The sequence below is a fragment of the Psammomys obesus genome, unplaced genomic scaffold (assembly GCF_907164565.1).
Source record: "Psammomys obesus unplaced genomic scaffold, mPsaObe1.curated_primary_1811, whole genome shotgun sequence".
Lineage (NCBI taxonomy): Eukaryota > Metazoa > Chordata > Mammalia > Rodentia > Muridae > Psammomys > Psammomys obesus.
In genome coordinates, this window is record NW_026592586.1 from 3,044,311 (window position 1) to 3,068,301 (window position 23,991).

The window sequence follows — 23,991 nt, forward strand, 5'->3', positions numbered from 1 at the left end:
ATTTTATGTTTTATTTTTTTAAGGGAGACACCAAAACGTCCCAGAATTTAGTAGATGCATGATAGCAAAATCCTTATTCTCACCTCGGTGATTTTGTATATGATATTGCAAGCTAGTCTGTATTAGTCACATGGCCTTACTTAACTCATGTACCTCCTGAAGTTATGATTATTTTTATCTCCATCTTCATTGTGAAATACTCAAGTTAAACTCAGGTATTAATTATTTTAATCATTTATCTGAAACAGCAAAGGGTAGGGATGTTACTTATTTCAAAATATTTAATATTCTACTACTCTCTATTTTGTGACTTATTTAAAATAAAAATTTATTTATGCATTTATTTGTTACAATTTCTTTGTATCCCTGCTGCAGCCCCCTCCCTCATCTCCTCCCAGTTCCACCCATGTTGCCTCTTCTCCCTCCTATGCCCTTTCCCTAGTGCCTTGATAGGGGAGGAAGTCCTCCCCTTCTACCTGACCTTCACTTATCAGGTCTCATGAAGGCTGGCTTCATCTTCTACTGTGGCCTGGTAAGGCTGCACCGCCCAGGGGGAGATGATCAGTGAGCCTGTCACTGAGTTCATGTTAGAGACAGCTCCTGTACCCCTTGCTAGGGTACCCACTTGGAAACTGAGCAGCCAATGGGGTTCCTTTGAACAGGCAGTCTAGATCCTCTCCATGCATGGTCCTTAGTTGGAGTATCAGGCTCTGCAGGAAACCCCTGAGCCCAGGAAACTTTGACTCTGTTGTTCTCCTTGTAGAGTTCCTGTCCCCTCCAGGTCTTTCTATCTCTCTCTTTTTCCATAAGGATTCCAGCACTCTGACAAAGTTTGATTATGACTCTCAATATCTCCTTCGATACCATGGTGGACAAGAGTCTTTCAGAGGTCCTCTGTGGAAGGTTCCTGTCCTGTTCCTTGTCTTCTCCTAGTTCTGATGACTATGCTGTTTGCCCTTCTGAATGAGGATTTAAGCATCTTCCCTAGGGTTCTCCTTGTTATTTAACTTTTTTAGGGTTATAGATTTTAGTATGTTTATCTTATATTATATGGCTAGTATCCACTTATAAGTAAGTATATTTTGTGGCTTTTAAAATTGAAAATAGATTTCATTCTTACAACATATTCTGATTATGATCCCCATCTCACAACTCTTTCCAGCTCCTCTCAACTTTTCTACCCATCCAAATCAAAAACAAACAAACAAACAAACAAACAAACAAAACCAAAACAAAACAAAACAATACAACAAAAGAAAAAAAAATCCACAAATGGCCAAAGAAAAAAGCTTAAGAAGTACATACAGATGCAGAGACACATTGACAAATGGAGAAATCTCATAAAAACACAAAATGGGAAAACAACATATAAAAGCAAAAGACATGTGTGAGAAGAAAAAGAAAAAAAGAAAAAGAAAATGCCCAGAGAAAGCATTTTGAGACAAGAAAGAAAGAAAGAAAGAAAGAAAGAAAGAAAGAAAGAAAGAAAGAGAAAGAAGCAAGCAAGCAAACATACATACATGCATACATACATACATACAAAAACTTACTGAGTTAGTTTTGTGTGGCTGTCCACTTTTGGACACGGGACCTGGCCTTCAGAGTTGTTTGTACAACCCTGTGAGACTCCATTGGAGAGGACTAAGGTTTCATTTGTTAGTGATTATCATGACAGAAAGCTTTAGCGATATGAGCTCCTGTCTCCTTCCACTCTGAGTGCTGGGTCCCCCATCTGGCCCAGATTGTACCTATTGTCCCAGTTCACATATTCATCAGTCCTGATGTGAGTAGAAGGCCTTGTTTCTTTGTTGTTCACCAACCCCTCTGTCTTACAAACTTCCTGTCTCTTTTTCCTAAGGGTTCTCTGAGACATGAGGAGAGGGAATTGGAGAAATCCTATAGAACCAAAAATTAGAAGGTCTCTCTCATTTTCTGCAACTATGGGTCTCTGTATTTATTCCCACCTTCTACAGAAGGAAGCCTCTAAGGGCTCTAAGTCATTTTGTTACTACAGTCCCTTGGACTAGCTAGGCTCAGATTCTTGACACCCTGAACAGTGTGGGGGATGGATTCCCTCTCATGGAGTGGCCCTTCAGATCCAGTCAGATGTTGGTTAGCCAATATTGCATCACTGCTTTGTACATGCAGATCACCATTGTGGAACAAAAGATCTGTAGCTTCTTTGGCGTTTACCTTTCTCTTTTTGTAGTATGCCTACTACCTTCCAGAACCCTGAACACTAGTCACTTCTCCATGGTCAGTGGGTTCTGTTGGTGTTATCTTCAGCAATAGGGCCTTCCCATAAGTTTGTAAAGAGCTACCAATATCTTTAAAAACAGTCTGGATTTCTGAGGGATCCCAAGGGGCCACTTGGGTCAACAACTTCATTACATGTAACCTATTTCCAGAGCTAGAGTTTATATTTGGCAACAAATGATGTCTATCTGGGACTTGGTCTCATCCATTATTTGGTGATTCCATTTAGATCATTTTAACACACATACACAAACACACACACTCATACACACTTCTGCTATATTAGGTTTCTATAATACCCCGGGAATACCCTTTATCCTAGTTTTAGATTTCTCTCCTTGTATTTCCTCCATCAAACTACTCTTCCCTCCCTTGCTTCATCTGATCCTCCCAATCTTGTGACCCCCATCCATCTACAACTGTCTGTTTTATTTGCTCTTTGTAGATGATCAAGCTCTTCCTCCAGTCCCTTACTCTATACCCAACCTTTGAGGTTATATGGATTATAGCCTGCTTATCAAAGACTTAACAGTTAACATCCATATATAAGCAGGTACATACCATACTTGTTTTGGGGGGGATTTGGGTTTCCTCAGGATGATTTTTTTCTAGCTCCATTTATTTAACTGCGAATTTCATCATTTCAGTTTTAAACAGCTGAGTAAAATTCTATTGTGTAAATGTACTATACTTTTTTATCCATTCATTCACTGATGGACATTTAATGTTTCCAATTTTTGGCTATTATGAATAGAGCAGCAGTGAACATTATTGAGAAAGTGTCACTATAGAAGGATACAGAGTTCTTTGCATATACGCTCAAGAATGTTATAGCTGGATCTTGAGGTAGCATGATTACCAACTTCACGATGAACTGCCACACTGATTTCCATAGTGGCTATTTAAGTTTGCAGTACAACCAGAAATGGATGAGTACTCCCTTATTTCACATCCTTACCTGCATGAACTATCATTTTTTATATTGAGCTTAGCCATTCTGATTGGTAGAAGATGAAATTTCAAAGTGTTGATTTGCATTTCCCTAATAACTAAGGATGCTGAGCATTTCTTTAAATGATTCTCAGTCATTTATGCTTCTACTTTTGAGAACTCTCGTTTTACATCTGTTATCACAAATTATTTCTTTTCTTGATGTCCAGATTTTTGAGGTTTTATATTTTTTTAGATTTCGGCTCTCTATAGAATATGTATCTGATAATTTTTTCCCCTAATTTTGTAGTTGGCTGCTTTGTCTGAATGGTGGTGTCCTTTGGCACACAGATGCTTTTCAGGTTCATTAGGCCCTATTTGTTAGTTGTTCTTGTGCCTGTGTTATCAGTGTTCTGCAGAAAAAATCTGTTTCGGTGTCAACGTGTTCAAGACAGTTCCCTACTTTCTCACCTATCATATTTCATGTATCTGGCTTATGTTGAGGTCTTCGATCCATTTGGAGTTGAGTTTTGCAGGTCAATAACTGTGGGCTTGTTTCCATCTTTTTAGATGATGTAGGCACCAAGTTCGACCAGCCCCATTTGTTAAAGGTACTGTCTTTTTTTCCAGTATGTATTTCTAGCTTCTTCATAAAAAGTCAGGTGTCCATACTTGTTTTAGATTTATGTCTGAGCCTTCAGGTCTATTTCATTGATGAACATGTCTGTTTTTATGCCAACACCATTCTGTTTTTATTAGTATAGCTGTATAGTATACTTTGAGGTCAGGGATGGTAATGATAACCTCTAATAATTCTTTCATTATTTGGGATTGTTTTAGCTATCGTGTGTGTGTGTGTGTGTGTGTGTGTGTGTGTGTGTGTGATTCTATATGAAGCTGAATGTTGATTTTTCAAATTGTTTAAAGAATTATCTTAGCATTTTGATGATGATTGCATTGCATCTGTAGATTGCTTTTGATGGAAGGTCTGTTTTTATTCTCTTAATCTTACTGATCCATGATCATGCAAGATCATTTCATCTTCTCAAGTCTTCAGTTTTATTCTTCAATGTCTTAGTTTTTATAAACAAGTATTTTATTTACTTGGTTAGAGTTACTCCAAGATATTATATATTTTTGAGACTATTGAGAAAGGCATTGTTTTCCTAATATCATTCTCATACCATTTGTTATATGTATTTAGGAAAGCTATAGATTTTTGTGTGTTAATTTTGTATCCTGCTACTGTGCTGAAAAGGTTCACCAGTTTGCAAGAGTTTCCTGGTAGAATATTTTGGGTCACTTATGTATACTATCATGTCATCTGCAAAATTTTGCTTCGTTGTATTGATTCCAGCCCTTTCTTTGTGTCTTGCCATGTGCTACTTTTAGAAATTATTTCTTCTTTGTATTCTAAAATGATCAACTGTGCTGTTAAGTTACTACTATGAGATCTCCTTAATTTATTTACATATACACTTAGTGCTATGAATTTCCTCTTAGACCAACCTTCATTTTATCTCATGAGTCTGACTATGTTATATAGGTCATTTTCATTCAATTCTAAAAAGTCTTTAATTTCTTCTTAACCCATGTCATGTAGTAGTGAGTTGTGCAGTTTCTATGCATTTGTAGGCTTTCTGTTGTTGCTATTCAGCCTCATTTTGTGGTAGCCAAATATGATAGAAGGTGTTATTTCAGTTTTCATGTATCTGTCAGGGCTTGATTTGTGTCTGAGTATATGACCAGTTTTAGGGAAAGTTCTGTGGGGTTTAGAAGAAGGTATATTATGTTGTATTGAAGTGAAATGCTTTCTAAATATGTTAGGTCTATCTGATTCATGATGGCATTTAGTTCCAGCATGACATTTGTCTGGATGGTGTGTATATTGGCAAGAGTAGTATACTGAAGCCGCCCATGGTCACTGGGTGAGGGTCAATGTGTGATCTCAGCTGTAATATGTTTCTTTTAGGAACTTGGATGTCCTTGCATTTCATGAGTAGATGTTTATAATTGCAACATCTTCTTGGTGGATTTTTTTCTTTGATGAGTATATAATCCCCTTCCCTATCTTTTCAGATTATGTTGGTTCTGAAGTCTATTTTGTCAGTCAGTAAAATGGATACATTGTCTTGTTTCTTGGCTCCTTCTGCTTGGAATATCTTTTTCTATCATTTTAACTTGAGGAGGTGTTTATCACAGATGTTATTGTGTGTTTCTTGGATGCAGCAAAGGGCTGGATTATGTTTTCACATCCAATCTGTTAGTCTGTTTCTTTTTAAACAGACAATGGAGACCACTGTTTTTGAGGGTTATCAATGAGCAATGTTTGTTGATTCTTATTATTTTATCATTTTGGTGTGCACTTTTTCTTCCTCTTTTGATTTGAAGGTCCAGAACTATATTTTCCATGTACTTTCTTGGATATGGTTAACTTCTTTAGTTTGATGTTTTTCTTCTAATACCTTCTATAAAGCTGAATTGCTAGATGGATACTATTTACATGTAGTTTTCTCATGGGATAACTTTCTTCATTTATTGTGGTTGGAAGTTTTGCTGGTTTTAGTAGTTTGAGCTACCATCTGTGGTCTCTTAGAGTTTGGTGCATATCTGCCCATGCTCTACTGACTTTTAGAGTCTCCATTGAAAAGTCAGGTTTTATTCTAGTAGTATTGTTTTTAGTATGTTAATTGGTCTTTTTAATTGCAGCATTTAACAGTTTCATTTTGATTATCGTATAGCAAGAGGAATTTCATCTCTGATCTAGACTATGTTCTGTATGCTTCTTTTACATTGATAGGCACCTTCATCTTTGAGTTAGTAAAATTTTATTTTTTTGATTATTGAAAATATTCTTTATACCTTTGACATGAATTTTTCATTTCTTTTTTTCTCTTTTCCTCTTCTTAGATTTGGTCTGTTCATAGTGTTTAAGATTTTTTTTTGCCTGATTATTATCCTGGATTTTTTTTGCCTGATTATTATTATTTAGGTTTAACATTTCCTTTGAACAAAGGTTCCCTTTTGTCTGCCTTGTCTGCGGTGTCTGAGGTTTTCTCTTCCATCTCTTGTATTCTGTTTGCCAGGATTGCCCCTGTGGTTCTTTTCCATGTTCATAATTTTTTTCATTTCCAGTTGTCTCTGTTTGTTTTCTTCATTTAATTCTACTTCTTGTTTGTGCTTTCATAGATTCCTTTGGGGGATTTATTCATTTTATCTTTAAGGACCTTTATCATACTTGTAAAGTGTGTGTTAAAGCTCTTTGCCTTGTACTTCATCTGTGTTGCAATTCTCAGTACCTTCTATAGTAAAGTTGTTGGTCTCTAGTGGAGAATATTGTTCTGGTTGTGATTTTTTTCTGTTTCTTTGTTGGTGACCAGGTTTGGGTTTGGGATGATTGCTATTCTAGGTGTTGATATCTGTTCTTGCCTTTTTTGAATAGATTTTATTTTACTTGCTTTCTGTTGTTCTCTCTAGATCTTAGAAGTGTTTAGTGATTGTCAGTTGTTTGGTGAAGAGTGCTTTTGTATGGCAATGCGGGAGGAGGATCGGGTTACAATTTGTTTCTAGGTATTGTTAGCTCCTTTGCAGGAGTAGGAATGGGATAAATAGTTGGGAGGTGCTGAGAGGATTCACAGGATGGAAAAGCCTGGGCTTTCCCATGAGGATCTGATTCCTTGGCCCTCAACACCTGTAGATTTTCAGGGAGAGTACCTAAGGTGTTGGCTGATGAGACAAAGGCATAAGATAAGGAAGAAAATCTATAGGATAGGATCTTATTAGTTCCCTGAAAGTGTGGGCAGAAAGGAATCAGAGGCTACATCAGGTGGTCTGCTACCAAGCTGAAGATAAGCCTAGACAATATGTTTTCGAGGATGGGAAGGGGAATGAAAATCTTCAACCTAAATATGTGGTCAAATTGGCAAGCAGATATTCAGGGAGAGACTGCCTTATGTGATTGTGGGTGAAACAAAGGGGTGAAGAGAGCTGTGGCCTTTTGAACTGCATTAATTGAACAGATTATGTGAAATAAGCGTTCATGTCACCAGAGCTTCATTATTACAAAATAATAGATTAGTTCTGGTGTTAAGAGCACACAAAGTGATGCATAGAACTATTGATGACAGGTTCAAAGTAAGCAGAATCAAACACTAGTAATCAACATGCAGAAATGAGTCTATTGGAAACTCTGCTATATAACATATTTCTTTCACAGTTAATACCTATAACTTCCAACATCGGCAAGAAGGATATCATTTAAAGTGATAAGAATTGCTTTTTCTTTGAAGTGATATATTAAAAAATATCTTAGATGTTTTGTTTTTGTTTTTGTTTTTCAGGAACACATTTTAAGAGCTGAAAACTAAAGCCATGTCAAGAACAAAACATCCAGAAGCAGCCTTTCCTTGTTTTATACAATTGTGTTCATGGGGGATTGAGTTGAGTATTTTGCCTTCATGAGTTGTTACAGTACATTCTCCATATAATACTTCCTCTGGTGCAAGAGTGAATAAACTATGTCTTTAAGATAGCATACCTCTATTATATGTCTAATATCCAATTATGAGTGAGTATATACTCTGTGTGTCTTTCTGCTTCTGGGATATCTCACTAGGGATGATCTTTTCCAGTTCCCACCATTTACTTGCAAATTTCATGATTTCCTCATTTTAATTTCTGAGTAGTATTCCATTGTATAAAAGTACCACAATTTCTGTATTCATTTCTCAACTGGGGGCATCTGGGCTGTTTACAGCTTCTGGCTATTACAAATAAAGCTGCTACAAACATGGTTGAGCAGATGTCCTTGTTGTATACTTGAGTGTCTTTTAGATATATGCCTAGGAGTGGTATAGCTGGATCTTGAGGAAACACTATTCCTAATTGTCTGAGAAAGAGCCAGATTGATTTCCAAAGTGTTTTTACAAGTTTACATTCCCACCAGCAGTGGAGGAGGGTTCCTCTTTAGCCATATCCTCTCCAGTATGTGTTGTCACTTGAGTTTTTTTTTTTTTTTTTATTTTAGTCATTCTGATGGGTGTAAAGTGAAATCTCAGGGTCATTTTGATTTGCATTTCCCTGATGACTAAGGACATTGAACATTTCTTTAAGTGTTTCTCTGCCATTTCATATTCCTCTATTGAGAATTCTCTGTTTAGCTCTGTACTCCAACTTTTAAATAGATTACTTGGTTTGTTGCTGTTTAACTTCTTGTGTTCTTTTCATATACTGGATATTAGTCCTCTGTCACATATAGGATTAGTGAAGATTCTTACCCAGTCTGTAGGTTATGGTTTTGTTCTGACAACAGTGCCCTTTGCTTTACAGAAGCTTTTCAGTTTTATGAGGTCCCATTTATTGATTGTTGCTCTTAGAGCCTGTGCTGTTAGTGTTCTGTTCATGAAGTTGTCTTCTGTGTCAATGAGTTCCAGGCTCTTCCCCACTTTTTCTTCTAAGCGGTTTAGTGTGTCTGGTTTTATATTGAGGTCTTTGATCCACTTGGATTTTAGTTTTTTGCAGGGTGATAAGTATGGATCTATTTGTGTTTTTCTACATATCGACATCCAGTTAGACCAGCACCATTTTTTTGAAGATGCTATCTTTTTTCCACTGTATGGTTTTAACATCTTTGTGAAAAATCAGGTGTCCATAAGTTTGTGGGTTTATTTCTGGGTCTTCTCTTCAATTCCATTGATCTACCATTCTGTTTCTATGCCAGTACAATTCAGTTTTTATTACTGTTGTTCTATAGTACAGCTTGAGATCAGGGATGGAGATACCTATATATCCACTCATGAGTGGATATTACACATATAATATAGGATAAACATACTAAAATCTGTACCTAAGGAAGCTAATCAAGAAGGAGGTCTCTGGCTAAGATGTTCAGTCCCCATTCACAAAGGCAAAGAGAATAGACATCGGAGGAAGGAGAAAACAGGGAACAGGACAGAAGCCTACCACAGAGGAACTCTGAAAGGCTCTACCCTGCAGGGTATCAGAGCAGATTCTGAGATTCATAGCCAAACTTTGGGTAAAGTGCAGAGAATCTTATGAAAGAAGGGGGAGATAGTATGACCTGGAGAGAACAGGAACTCCACAAGGAGAGCAACACATCCAAAAAGTCTGGGCACAGGGGTCTCTTCTGAGACTGATACTCCAGTCAAGGATCACTCTTGGAGATAGCCGGGAACCCCTGCACAGATGTAGCCCGTGGCAGTTCAGTGTCTAAGTGGGTTCCATAATAATGGGGACATAAACTGTCTCTGACAGGAACTGATTGGCCTGTTCTTTGATCACCTCCCCCTGAGGGGGGATCAGCCTTACCAGGCCATAGAGTAAGACAATGCAGCCACTCCTGATGAGACCTGATAGACTAGGATCAGTGGGAAGGGGAGGAGGACCTCCCTTATTAGTGGACTGGGGGAGGGGTACAGGTGGGGAAGAGTGGAATTGAGAGGAGAGAAGGGAGGGCGGTACAGGGGGATACAAAGTGAATAAACTGTAATTAATAAAAATAAAAATACTTGAATAAAAAAGAAAATTTAAATAAATAAATTTTAAAAAGATAGCTTACCTCTGTTAAATCCATCACCTATACACTTTTGCCTCTGAGTTTTCCTTGCTGAGTCTGTTAAAGTCTGATCACAAATGAACTTTCTTGTCTGCTGATGGCACTGTGATAAGAATGTTTCTGCATGTACCCACTAAAACGTGATCATTGGTATGTAACATTCACAACGCTAATGCAGATATCATATGCCTGGCATTTGGATATAGCATCCATGTGGAGCTGTATTTCACTCTCTGTACTTATGAGGTTCCAGAGAGCATCTTGGAGAATAGAATGATAATGTTCATCACGACCATTCTATTGCTTACATAAAGAATTCTCATCTGTAGAAATATGGAGATGATAGGCAAATGACCTTAACCATGTCTACTAGTTTGACAAACGCCAGTCAGGTACATTAATGGGGTAGTCCAACCATCAGCTGTCAACAAGAGAGGCTGTAGAGCTTTCCAGAATGAAACTATGGGGACAGTGAATCGATCCTACTACTGTATCAGAGAGAAGAGCTGAGGCTGAGGACATGTGCCACTGAGCTGATTTCTCAGCCAATGTTTGACCTCATGAATAAGTTTGAGCCTGAGAAATGTGTCAACAGAAGGGGTTATCATATTTTTAAAAGAGTTATTTATTCAGTTACCATTACAGAAGCTAGTAATCTAATGATATCTAGAAAGATTTTCTAAGCCACTGTGTATGATACCGTCTATCTAGGCATACTGATGACTCCAGAGAATGAAGAGATACACTGGCAGCTTTATCAGCAGTCAGGGATACTACAGGCAGTTTCTAGTAGCACAGGCAAAGACTTGACCAGAAGAAGAGAATAATGAAAAGACTTGGCTCATATGTCGCATAGCTAGTTCTACCAGTTATTTTCCTCATCAGTGACCAAACATCTGGCAAAACGCATCTTTAAGAGGAAGAGTTTGCTTTAACCCACAGTTCAGAACAATTACTCTTTATGGCCAGAGAGACATGACAGCAGGAATAGTGTGGTTCATGGCATCAGAGAATAGAGAAAACTAGTTTCACCTCTCTTTCTCCTTTTTGTCATTTTACTTAGTTCATACCCCAAACTATGTGGTAGTTCCACCTACATTCTTCTTAGGTCATTCCTTCTCAGTTGAACCTCTATGTATACACCTAGAGATGTTTCTTTTAGGGTATTCTAAACCCCATTTTAGTTGACTGTGACTGTTAAACAAAACATGACATCTCTTGGGTATTGTTTTAGGAAAACATGGTTTTGGAAAATAGTGGTATGTGCTTGTGTGTGTACGTGTATTGATAGAGATGAGATAGAATACAAATTTTCAAATACAAGTTTAAAGTACAGGAGTTCATGAGATGTTTAAAAAACATTTTTCCAAAGTTTCTAGAAATTTCTAACATCATGTTCTGTATGTAACCGAAAATAATCTTTTAAAACTTTAATGACATTTGTTTTTAAAAAATTTGGAGAAAGCTGTACAAGAGTATGAAGTCTGAACTATGCTAGTGAACTACCAGCTCTTGAAATCTGCAGAACCACTATGCCCTGATAATTAATGACACTGCCTTCTGCATTTAAACCTTTATTAACATGGTAGCTTAATGTGTTCTTATTACAACAAAGTATTTTTTAATGTAAAGAAACTCTACTTTTATCATTATATTGAAAATTATAAGATATAATACATCACTATTAAATCTGAAATTAATTATCCTGATAGAAATTAAATCAAGTATTCTTAAAATGTATATCAAGTATGGTATTAAAGGACTTAGATACTTGTCAGGTCCGACATGGTTGCCAAAGCAACTGCCTGAGACAGTACCTGCTACTGGAACACTGCTGTCCTGGAGAAAGCATCTCTGGATTACCAGACCACAAATGGTGTTGCATTTTCCTATATGTCTGCCTGCTTTGTTTCTTACTGTGACTCCATCTTTTGCTTTAATTTAATCCTAGTCATTGCAACTGGGAAGATTTCTGGGGAAACCTGGGAAGAAAGAAATGGCTCAGACACAACCACTGTAGAGGAAGCATTCTTCTTGGCTATAAATGCAGTGAACCCTGAATTTTCTGAACAAGAAACTGAATCCATAGAGGCCTTTTACTAATTGTTCCATGAAAAACTTTAGTCAGCTCATGGATATCAAGATATCAGGAATTGCTTGAATTTCCATGGTCAGCCCCCAGATCGCTGCAGTTGGAAAGGAATTAGACCCTAGAGAAACTAAAACTAATGTCTGGATTTATACTAATGATTAGTTTATGAGGAAGGGAATGGAGACCCTCACGATCATCCCTATTACAAAAGATGTTTAGAAAGATCTCAGGAAGAACTTTCTCAGCTACAAACAGCAGCTGAGAAATAAGAATAGTCCAGTTTGTTTAGCACCTCTTTGTTCCTATGCCACTTATTGTAACCACAAGATTTGCCCAGATGGCCTATGAGGTGGAGGTTTTTCTGAGAAAAGCACCGAGTTAATGATTAAATACGCTTGCTTGCAATGTAATCATTGTACCATGTATGAAGAGTACAGCTTGCTATATTCTGTGAGTTCTTGGGTGCAATCACTGTACCATGTACGAAGAATACAGCTTGCTGTATTGTTTATTCTCATCTGTTGATCTTTGGGAAAAAGCCAATAGTCTGAGGAAAGACAAAAAATGTTTTTGATCATGCAGAAAAATAATGTATGAGGAAAAGATTTAACAATAAAAGACTGGGATTGACTCTGCTCCAAGAAGGAGAAAAAAATGAGCAGGCACAAGAGATACTGCCTCCCAAGAATAGTATCTTGAAAGGAGTTATCCCTCAGCTCGTATCTGACCCAGAGTGTGAAGTGACTCTCTCTTGTGCCAATCCAATCCTCCCAGTATTGAGACCCCAGGAGGCTGAAGCTGGCCCCTGGCAGATACTTTCCTTGATAGATTAAAATGAAAAATATTTTTGAATTAAATATTAAATATTTAAATATTAAAAATACTCAAACCCAAATACCTCAACTTTTATCGAATCAAGTTGGTAGATTCCATCATTACATTACACTAAAGTACGTTTTGAACTTCCTACCATATTCAATCAGTCACTCAGCTTCCTTAAAGGTATGCTGAATACACACACAAAAGCCTCATGGAACTTCTGAGTTCAAACAGGGATTTGATGGCTGTTTATCACAGCCCAGCTGCCTACTTCTCCAAGGCTGTTTATCACAAAGAGAAGATTTTTTTTTTCAATAACAATTAGATTGCTATACACATCAACCTGCTACAACTCATGTTCATTTAAGTGCCTTTTTAGGCACCTGTAACAGCTCCTTAAAAGCTACGTGATTTTAAGCCATTCAATCCTTTACACTTAACATTGATGAAAATCAGCACAAGTCTAACTAAACACCTGAGGTGACGGGATCACCAGCCACTAATGTTCCATGTGAAGGCCAGCATAGGTAGGCTTTGCTTTCCAGATAGAAAATCAATACCAAAACACTTGTAAAGACTTGGCAAATCTTTTAGACCAAACATCATATGCTTCTGGATAGCTTCGTAGGACAGGCTTTTCCTTCTGGTTCAATGCTTTCTCCACCTTATGTTTATGCTTGCTCGATCTTTGTTCTGTTGAATTTTATGTATCTTCATATTTTTTTTAGCTCCTGTCTTTGCAGTGGATATCTCATTTCATATTTTCATAACAACGTGCTTTCTTTCTTACATCTCTCTTTTCCTCTCTCTCTCTCTCTTTCTCTCTCTCTGTATGTGTGTGTGTGTGCACATGAGTGCAGAATCCGGAAGTAGGCATCTGAGACCCTGGAGCACAAATATGTAATTGTGTTCAGTTTTATGTGGATGCTAGAAACTAAACTCTGATCCTCTACAAGAGCACTATGTGCTCCTGGCCTTGGAGTCATCTTTCTAGTCCCAGAACAATATGCTTTCTGAAGAAGTAAGGAGGTTATCTCTTCAAGGTGATGTGAATTTCCTGGAATCACACTACAAACCAACAAAATGAAGACATTATATCTAGAAAGCCCTTAGGTTTGTTATTTAAAATAATACTTCTGCAGTCTGGGAAATCCTTAGGGTTGCTGTTTAGCTCAACTGTCTAAATATTACTCAGTTTTGAACTCTGATTCTTTTAGATATTAGAAGCAGCAATAAATACTTGTTTATTGTAAAATATGAAAATCATTGTGGTTTTTTATATGAGAACATTCTTTTATTTATTTGCATCATAAAATATGACAGTAAGGATTCATCTTTGACACACACACACACACACACACACACACCACTACCACCACCACCAGGACCAACAACAACAATTAAAGAAAAGGACCAAAGATTTGATGGAAAGCAAAGGGAGAACACATGGAAGATTTATGGAGGAAAAGGAGGGGAAATGATATAACTAAAATTATGTTATACTCTCAAATAGAAAAAAAATTATAATAATAAAAATGCAGCCAGTCCTGATAAGAAAAAAATTATAATAAATATAATAATAAAAATGCACCAGTCCTGATGAGACCTGATAGGCTAGGATCAGATGGAAGGGAAGGAGGAACTTCCCTATCAGTGGACTGGGGGAGGGGCATGGGACGAAAAAAAGGAGGAACAGTGGGAGTGGGGGGTGACAACAGAGGGAGCTACAGCTGGGATACAAAGTGAATAAATTGTAATTATAAAAAAAATAAATTTAAAAATGTCTTTAAAGCAAAAAACCAACCAACCAAACAAACAAACAAAGAAAAAACCAAGTGCCTCCATTATTTCCTTGGCTTGTGCTTTCTATTAGCCAAATTCAGGAGGACAAAGCTTGTTTGGATTTTGGTCAGTTTCTAGCACTATTTACATAGATGTAATACATTCTTTATACAAAATAAATGATTAAAAGTTAACTGTAGTGGCTGAGGATATAGCTCAGTTGATAGAGTGTTTGTTTAGCATGCATGATGCTCTCTGTCTGGTCTCCAGCACCACTTAAGTGCATCATGGTAGCACAACCATGCAGGCCTAGCACTCAAAAAGAAAGTTTCAGGTCATCCTCTGCTAGACAGTGAGTTAGAAGTCAGACTGGGTCACTTGGGACATTTTTTTTTTTATTGAAAAGCCGGTAAGCAAACAGACAAAACCCCCAAACCTACCAAATGAAAATCAGCAAAGTAGGGCTATATCTCTAATCTCTAGAGTTATTTGGCTTTCTTATTGAGGATAATAATAATGATTATGGATAATCCCCAAGTGACCCTGGAATCAAAAGAGACAAATATCAGGGTGAAGGATATTTTCTTTTCTTTTTATCTTTTTAAAAAATCCTTTACAGGATATTTTCTTTCTGAAAATGTCACACACCAAAATGAAATTGAAAATATATCCCACCCTCTTAATTTTACATTATCTTATCTTTCTACGTATATGTGTTAGTCTCTGAGAGTATCTGTAAGCCTGGATTGTGTGCCAGAATGCATGAACCTTGTTTAATTTACTATCAAAAAGTAAAAATATACTGTAATGCATATTCTACAGTAACACATAGCAAAGGGTCACCAGCAGGCACTTACACATTTTCTCCTAGTTTAGTCCCTTGCTAGACCAATTTCCTGTGCCAGCCCAATGAGAACACATTTAGTCATTTGTCATCGGATTCCAAATTTAACTGAGTTAACGTATTTTATTTAATCTGTCCCAAAGGAAATGTATTGAGCTCTACGAAAATAGCAGGGCTTTTTTGGGTAAGGAGGTTTCACAATAAATCACACACACACACAAACAGAGAGAGAGAGAGAGAAAGAACACTTTAAAATCCTACATATATGGAAGGAAAATTGCTGCCAAAAGAGTTTAAAATATAACAAACAGAACCTTCTTCCCATGAACAAATGGACATTTATGTTTTTTTTTTTCTATCTTTTCCAAAGAAAGGTAAGAATGCCTCTTTTGTTTTAAAACATCACTTCAAACAGTTATTAAAATGTGATGTTTTTGTTTTCTCAGTGCAGCTGGGACCAGAGGATTCTTATCTCAACCAGGAACACATGATCAAAGCAAGTACTCAAAAGGCATGTAAGCGCCTCGAAATCAAATTAATCAGGGGAGAAAACGGAAACTGAATGTTGCTAAAAGGAGAAACAAAACCAAATGAAGTTATCTGAATAAATAACTTAATATGTGCTTAAGAGCAAAGTTCAGCAAAGTTTTGCACTGAGAGTTTCTCTTAGCAGTCGCTAATGTTTTATTTAAGAAACTCATTCATTTTGGAGCAGTGGGGCCTCCTAGATCCAAAGGAAAGAGAAGCAGTGAATACATCCATATCCCGGTGGTACGGGTAGGTTACATAAATAGAAAGTGAGTTATAAAGACAGAAGGGGGAGGACAGAAGGGATGACTCACCACCTATTAGCACTTGCTGTGTCCTTGGAGAGGGCTAGGTGAAGGTTCTAGCACTATAAAAATGACTCCCATCCACCCCTAGCTCCAACTCAAGGGCGCCCATTGGCCACTTACTTTCTCCTCCTTAAGCACTGCACACACACACAGTGTGTGTGCATACAAACAAGGAAACACTCATACACATAAAATAAAATAAGCTCTAAAAGAAAACAGATGATGAGTGCATCACAAAGGCAAAGACTTCTCCAGAAAAAGACTGAGGAGGAAAAGGTTTAGAATTTGCCACCGATTTTGACTCTTTAGCATATACCATCTTTTTTGTTAGATTTGGAAAACCTTACCTCTAGGTGAAATAATTTATTTTTTTTGGTTATTTTAAGATATGGTAGAAAAAAAGTCGTTTGGTTGACTTATATAATCTTTTTTTCTATGTTCCTCTTGATTGGTTATCAACCCTTAATTTTTCTGAACTTCAGACATCAAATTTTCATAAACATCCAGGCAAAATTCTTAGCTGAGTAAAAAATAGTTGATATCGCTATTAATATTTCAACTAAAAGGTTTCTATATTTGAATTTTATGATGTGACCTCTTTTTCCATAGTCATGTATTATTTAAGTTGTATCATGCCATGGTTTTATCATATGCATTTTGACAGATGCTTTTTATTCAGACAATCTTAATAACGCATTCAGTAATTGGAAGATACTTTATTAGGCACAAGTCAGAATATATGATGAGATTTCATCACAATTTGACAGAAGAGTAATAAACATGGGAAGGGTTTGTATACAATGAACTCATGGCTCTGACTGAAGCCAGCACTGCACTGATTTTGCAATGGAAACGATGTTTTCAGCACCAGAGATCACATAGGAATCCTATTCTAATGCTCCTCATCTTGTGTGCATGCTTTGTGAGTGCTTTGTGGCCCCGATTTTCATGATGCAATTTAAAATTTGAGCAATGTGTATGCTCCAGCCTTATAATTGGAGGTGTGGCCCATTGTGTACTTTCCATCTGGCAATTGTCAGAAGATGGTTCTCTGTGATTAGTTCACATCTCTGCATGGGCCAACTTCTCTAGGACCTTCCTAACCAATGTGCAAATAAAGTGATCTTCCAGAGTTGGAAACTGACCACGTCTCCTTCCCTTCAGACATCCCAAGACTAGAAATCTAAAGATCTCTCCCTTCCTCTGTGCAGTTAGAGATGCCTTTCTTTACTTGTTCTTTTCTGGAAACACCAGCTCACATATTTTAGAGAAAAGATAAAGTTTCTCCTAGATGAGAAGACAGGTATGCCACCAGATACCCTCTCTATATGTACTCTGTTTCCTCATTTGGAAGTTGCTTTTCTTAAATTCAGGAAATGTGTAGAAACTAGAACACTGAGCACAAGGGTAGTGCTCTTGCTACAGCCTTAGTTCTAAGTGATACAATTCATTTATATCACTGAACTATGTATACAGATGAGGTAGTTGTTGATTTATTATAGATAGAAATATGATTTGTTGCTAGATAGATAGATACATAGATAGACAGATAGATAGGTACATACATTGATAGATAGATACATAAAGATAAGACAAACTGGAATGTTACAGGTTTACACTTACAGCTATAGTAAAATTTCAGACTATCACTCACTTTTTTCATTTTTATTTTTTTATATTAATTACAGGTAACTTACTTTGTATCCCAGCCGTAGCCCCCTCCCTCATTGCCTTCCAATCCCACCCTCCTTCCTCATCTCCTCCCTTCCCCTTTCCAAGTGCACTGATGATAGGGGAGGTCCTCCTCCCCTTCCATCTGACCCTAGCTTATCAGGTATCTTCAGGACTGGCTGCCATGTCCTCTGTCTCCTAGCAAGGCTGCTCCTCCCTCATGGAGCTACTGAAGTTTCAGACATGTTTAAGTCTTATTAGTGATTACGTGGTATCATTGTTATTAAGTTCATGAGGCAGAATTTGAGATAAATCTTTAAGGACGGGTAGAACGTGGCCTTTTGAAAATACTGCATTAATTATTTCAGACATGCAGAACAGTGCAGACATGCCCTGGCAAGAGAATTACTGCCAAGTTCACACAAGATGCTCCTGCTGATCCTGTTTAAGCATAGGTTGCAGACAGTAGCAGAATTGGGGGGGGGATTGAGTATTTAGTAGCCAGGTGTGGTAGTGCATGCTGTAATCCCAGTACTCAGAGAAGCAGAGACAGGCACATCTCTGTGAGTTTCAAGACAGCCTGGTCTACAAGGGAGTCTAGGAGAGCCAAGGCTATTCAGAGAAACCCTGTCTTGGGAAAACAAATAATAAAAATAGTAGTACTAGTAGTAGTAATAATAATAATAATAATAATAATATCCAGTAACAGTACTGATAAATAGTTCATCAATACATACTTGGAGAAGACAGGGCAAAGCTGATAATAAACACTGTACCAAGAGATAATAATGAGCACAAATTTCTCTACCATACTGTCAGAAACTATAAATTAAAGGTTGTGATTTACCACAATAAAGAGGAGGGCTTCACAGCCAGTCCTGAAGACACCTGATAAAACAGGATTGGATGAATGGGGAGGAGGTCCCCCCTATCAGTGAACTTGGAAAGGGGCACTGTGGAGATGAGGGAGGGAGGGTGGGATTGGGAGGGAATAAGGGAGCGGGACACGGCGGCTGGGATACAGAGCTAATAAAATGTAACTGATAAGAAAAAAAGTAAAATTAAATTAAAAAAAAAAGAGTAAACAGAACTGCTGTACCTAAGGCTCCTGAATAATTTGGAAAGCAACATAAAAAGATTATAATAGCTAGAGGAAAACAATCTTTTTTTTTTTTTTTTTTTTTTTTTTTTGTCATATAATGCCTCCTAGAAATATCAGAGTAGCTACAACTAAGAAGCCTCATCAGCATAGCTGCCCAAATAGGACTGCAACAATGGCAATGCAAATGGACAGGCTACCTGAAAGGGGAGGATCTCCTGGGGCAGCAACCCTATACTAATGATTAGGGAATGTCTGAACACAGGGAAAAATTGTTTTCACCAGGAAAAGGCCCCATTGGTTATCTAATAACAAGTGATCTTCCAGAGTTGGAAACCGACCACATCTCCTTCCCTTCAGACATCCCAAGACTAGAAATCTAAAGATCTCCCTCTACCTCTGTGCAGTTAGAGATGCCTTTCTTTACTTGTTCTTTTCTTTTAGCCCTGAAATCATCTGATACAAGTGATATTTTGCAGACTAAGTAAGTTGTATTCATAAGTTTGAGAGAGGGCAAGGGTTATACATGGGAGGTACTGAAGGAAAGAAAAGGGAGGAGGAAATAATATAGTTATATTATAATTTAAAAAAATGTTTGCAGAAGTGAACAGGCTTGTTTAAGTCAGATTACTTGACACCCAGTATCAGTGGTTATGGGGTTAATTTGGAGGCAGACAGTCATGATGTCAATTACAGGAGACCTTGAACAGTCTCAGAAAGGAGTAAACACTTCATAATGAAAACGAGTTATAAATGAAAATGGGTCTGATCAACTTTTAAATAGACCAATTGTACACAGAGAGAAGGCAGACATATAAGAATAAATGAATGAATAAAAAGACAGAGCCCCAGATTCTGTTTGCCCAGGGTATCTTAGATGGACCACTGAATTCTCTGTGAATATAATTACCTTCACTTTAATAAATCTTGCTTGCTGCATCTTTATGACTCCTTAGCTTTTTCGTGAGGATCAAGAACTGAGAAACTTGTCTCAGATAATTCCCATCCATAGACTGTAGCTATATATCCAATCTAAGCCATCTCTTTGCCTACTTTAGTATGTCTGTACAGTCAGACAAAACAGAAGCAGAAAAGAAAGCCTGGGTGTCATCAATGTCTTTGTTTCATGTTTCTGAAAAGTAAAAGAAATTTTTTAAAAACACTAAAATAGGACATTAAGAATGAAACAGGTAAAAGGATGAGACAACTTTGAGAAGCACCTGAGGCTGAGCTAGGACATGAGAAACATGAAGATGTGGTTGATGTGTTGAGGAAATCCAGGACAGTATGGAAATGGAAGGGATAATCTCACCTTTCAGCATTCTGGGACTTATCTCAACATGGAAGGAAGCACATGCTATGCATGGCTGTGAGGGAGTTTCTTGATTGGATTACTTGAGTTGAGAAGGTCCATCCTAACTGTGAGCAATACCATTCTATGGCCTGGGCTCCAGGAACGAGGAACAAAAAAAGACCCAAGGGACAGCATTCATCTTTTCCTGTTTCCCAACTGCAATACTCAATGATTGGTTTGTTCTATTGCCTTGTGACTTCCTGTACAGAGTGTACTACATCCTCACAATTTTAGCAAGAGTGGAATTGGAGGTGGATTCATGGATAAGAGCACCTGGTTTGAGAACTGAGTTGGATTCCTGGTTTCTAGGGACTTGAGGAGAGGACCAACCAACTCCTGCAAGTTGTCCTCTGGCCTTTTCAGGCGCCCAGGGCACCCACCCAAACGCAAAAGAATAGATAAAAATGTAATAAAATCTGAACCAAAATAAACTCTAAGATTCTTCTCCTTGGCATTGGATGCAGAGATGAGTACAGATACTAACATAGGACACTCAGGCAAGTAAGAAACTTGTAACTCCTGAAGCACCTTAGGTGAAAGGAAATAGGGAGGTATGACAGCTTGGTGGAATTTACCTCTGACTCCGGAATCAGTTATTTCCTCCTGGACGGCATGTTCCTGCTCGTGCTTCATCGCTTGTTTAGAGTAGATGCAGTGCTCTCCTGTGTGAAAGGCACACAGAAAGTGAAAGAAACAAGAGGAAGTGTTAGAGTAGTGCAGTGGGAATACTCTGCTGACAGCCTGCCTCAGGACAGCTCTTGGCATTGGTGAAAGTGTGTATTATCTCTCAGGAGGAGCTTGAAACCTCAGGCAGTGGGTAGACACCACCCCAGGACACTTTTAGCCTCAAGCAGACAAGTCCCTCAGTACCCAAATACTCAATTTCCCATTTTTGACAGCACTGAAAGAATGGAAGCTTTTTTGGCTGCTAAGACAGCAATATGCCATTGGCATTGTGAAACCTCAATAAAATGCTTATGGGGCACATAATGAAATCTAATTGTGCTTGGGAAAAACAAGACTGTGTATCTAAGATACTAAAAGGCCTTCACATAAATTTAGACCTTGGTCAAACTCTGTAAAATATATTGGTTTCTTTGGCAAGCCAAAAATCTGATAAGTGGTGCTTGTTTTTGTTGTTTTGTTTTGGCTTTGGTTTTTACAAAAAGTGTGTATAAAACCTATCCTAAAAACATAAAGAATGCAAGAAAGAAGATATGAATTTATTTTGCCTTGGCATCAACATTTTTTTAAAGTACACATGTTCTGAACAAGACAATTTAAGCACTTCAAATAATCCATTAAGCCAAACCATATCTATGGAAAAAAAAAAATTCTGTTGGTTTACTTTGTTGAATTTCCTTTGCATATTCCCAAGAAGAAAATATCTCAAAGTAAACTCTGAAGAGAATTTTAAAACACCAGTTTTAAAATTTAAATTTAAAATTTAAATTTAAAATTTAAATTTAAAAATTTAAAAGACCAGTTTTCCTGGTCTCTCTCTGTCTCTGTCTCTCTCATTTCCCATTCAACCCACAAGACTTTTTTTGGATATGGCTAAACCTAAAGACACGGGTAAACTGGCTCAGCCTTAACTCATTCCTCTTATCTAATATCCAAGGGTTTGGGAAGCATGTCCATTTCCCCATCCCACTAGGGGCTCCCGAATTCCACAGATAGACAGATAACCACTACATCTGCTGTTATGATCTCTATCCACATGTCCATACCCAAATTCAAGTTATCTATCTTTTATGGTCTTTGTTCTGTGCCACAACACATTAAAAAAAAAAAAAAGCACCCTATAAAAGGGCAAGTGGAACTCCCATCCTAAAAACAAACAAATAAACAAACAAAAAACAACTGTTTACAAGAAAGCCTTGTTCTGTTCCAACCCAACTATTATTGTCAGCCACATTTAACCTATTTCAGAAGTGCCTGATCTTTAACTCCTGACTTCCGATTTTGGTGGTTTATCTTCAACCTTGTGATCACCCTATCAGAGTAAAACAAGCCTCCTGACAGCTGGCCCTTAGACTTTTTTAGCCCAAGACATCTGATGACAATGGTAGAAGAATACACTTTGGTCAGTGTGATCACATAAACACGTATAAACAAACATGCGTGTAAAGAGCATTCTATGAATGTATAAAACATAAGAACACAGGGAAGAATGCTTACCTTTCCTGCTCTGTGACATAATCCTAAACCACCTTTGGATCACTGGATTGCTTTTCTACTTATTTCTGTTCCTTGTTCTCTCTTTAGTTAAGTTTTAATGAATTAATATTACTTTCTTTATTCCTAGATATCAGTCCCTTGTTAAAAACATTTTCAGTATGCAGGTCGCTGTTTAATTTCATTTATAAAATTTCTTAAAATGAAGGGTTTTATTTTTAATATTCTGTTTTCATTTACACTTTTTTTGCACTTTTGAGAAGTCTAGACTTGAATGCTTTCTCTAGCATTTTATTCTGCACTATTTGCAGTTGTGTAATCTTACAATTATAATTCTGTGGAGATTGTTTTTTTAAGTTATGGCAAATTCTCATGGTTCCACAAAAAATGTGTTTTACTCATTGACTCAATATTCTAGAAAAGTAAACTAAAAGATCCACTACCCAACAAGAATGATCTTTTGTTATCTCATGATAAAATGTCAGACTTATATGAGCTTTCTTCAAAAGCATTTCTTGTCCTACAGCACAGGCCTCCTAACCTCTCAACATAGTCTGATTTTTCCAAAACAACCTTTCTTGTTCTTGACAACATCTTTAAGCAAATACATTTTGCTATCAATTGTCAAGGTAACCTAAAGAGTCATACATATAAATTAGCAGAGGTAGTTTTTGTTAAAATACTAACTTGAAAATAATTCATATAACACTTACTCTATATAAACTAATGGTCCTAGGGGTCCCTTAAACATTGTACTCTCAGTCCCAATGCTGCATCTCAGGCCCTAGACTTCCATATGACAATGATGGCTTGAAGCTTAATCACTTACATGTGCCTGGTATCTCATGGTCTCATTATGATAATCTGAACTCTATTCCACATGAGTTCATTTGATCTGACAAGAAGGATATATGATATTCTCATGCTACCACAGTAAAATTTTTGTTAACAGCATTTGGTGGAGCTAGCAGTTGGAAGTCCATGGTGTTTTGTTCGTTTGTTTGGTTTTTACTCTTACCCTTTTCCTACTCCACTGACCAATAAGAGCTCTCTTTTAAGACACCATCTGAACAGTTTACTGTTCACTGTCTGATATTATTTGATGCAGAAGAATATTTGAAATTATTGAGTAGCATATCATTGATTTATAGTTGAAGACATTAAGATTATGAGAAGCAAAGACATTTCCAAGGCCGGCAATCTCTTGGTTACTGTGCAGTATTGTATCTAAATTTAAACATGTGATCTGGCATTAGTCTGTTGGCAACTCCCTACTCAAACCTGCCAACCTAAGAGAGATAAGATTAAAAAGTCTAACGTAAAATAAATCTGCAGATACACATGCCAGGAACTCAGAATTATAGTTGTAATTCTTCAGAGACCTCAGAGTACAAGTGTTACTCTAAAGCTTGCATCAGATGTTGGAAACATGTTAGCCAGAGCTTTGTTGATACAAGTGTAAGTTTGTTCTCCACTGTCAAGAGGCCAGAGTTGTTTTGTTAGAATTAGTATGTAACCATCAACAGTGGCTTAGCTCCTATCTGCTTCATTTAATT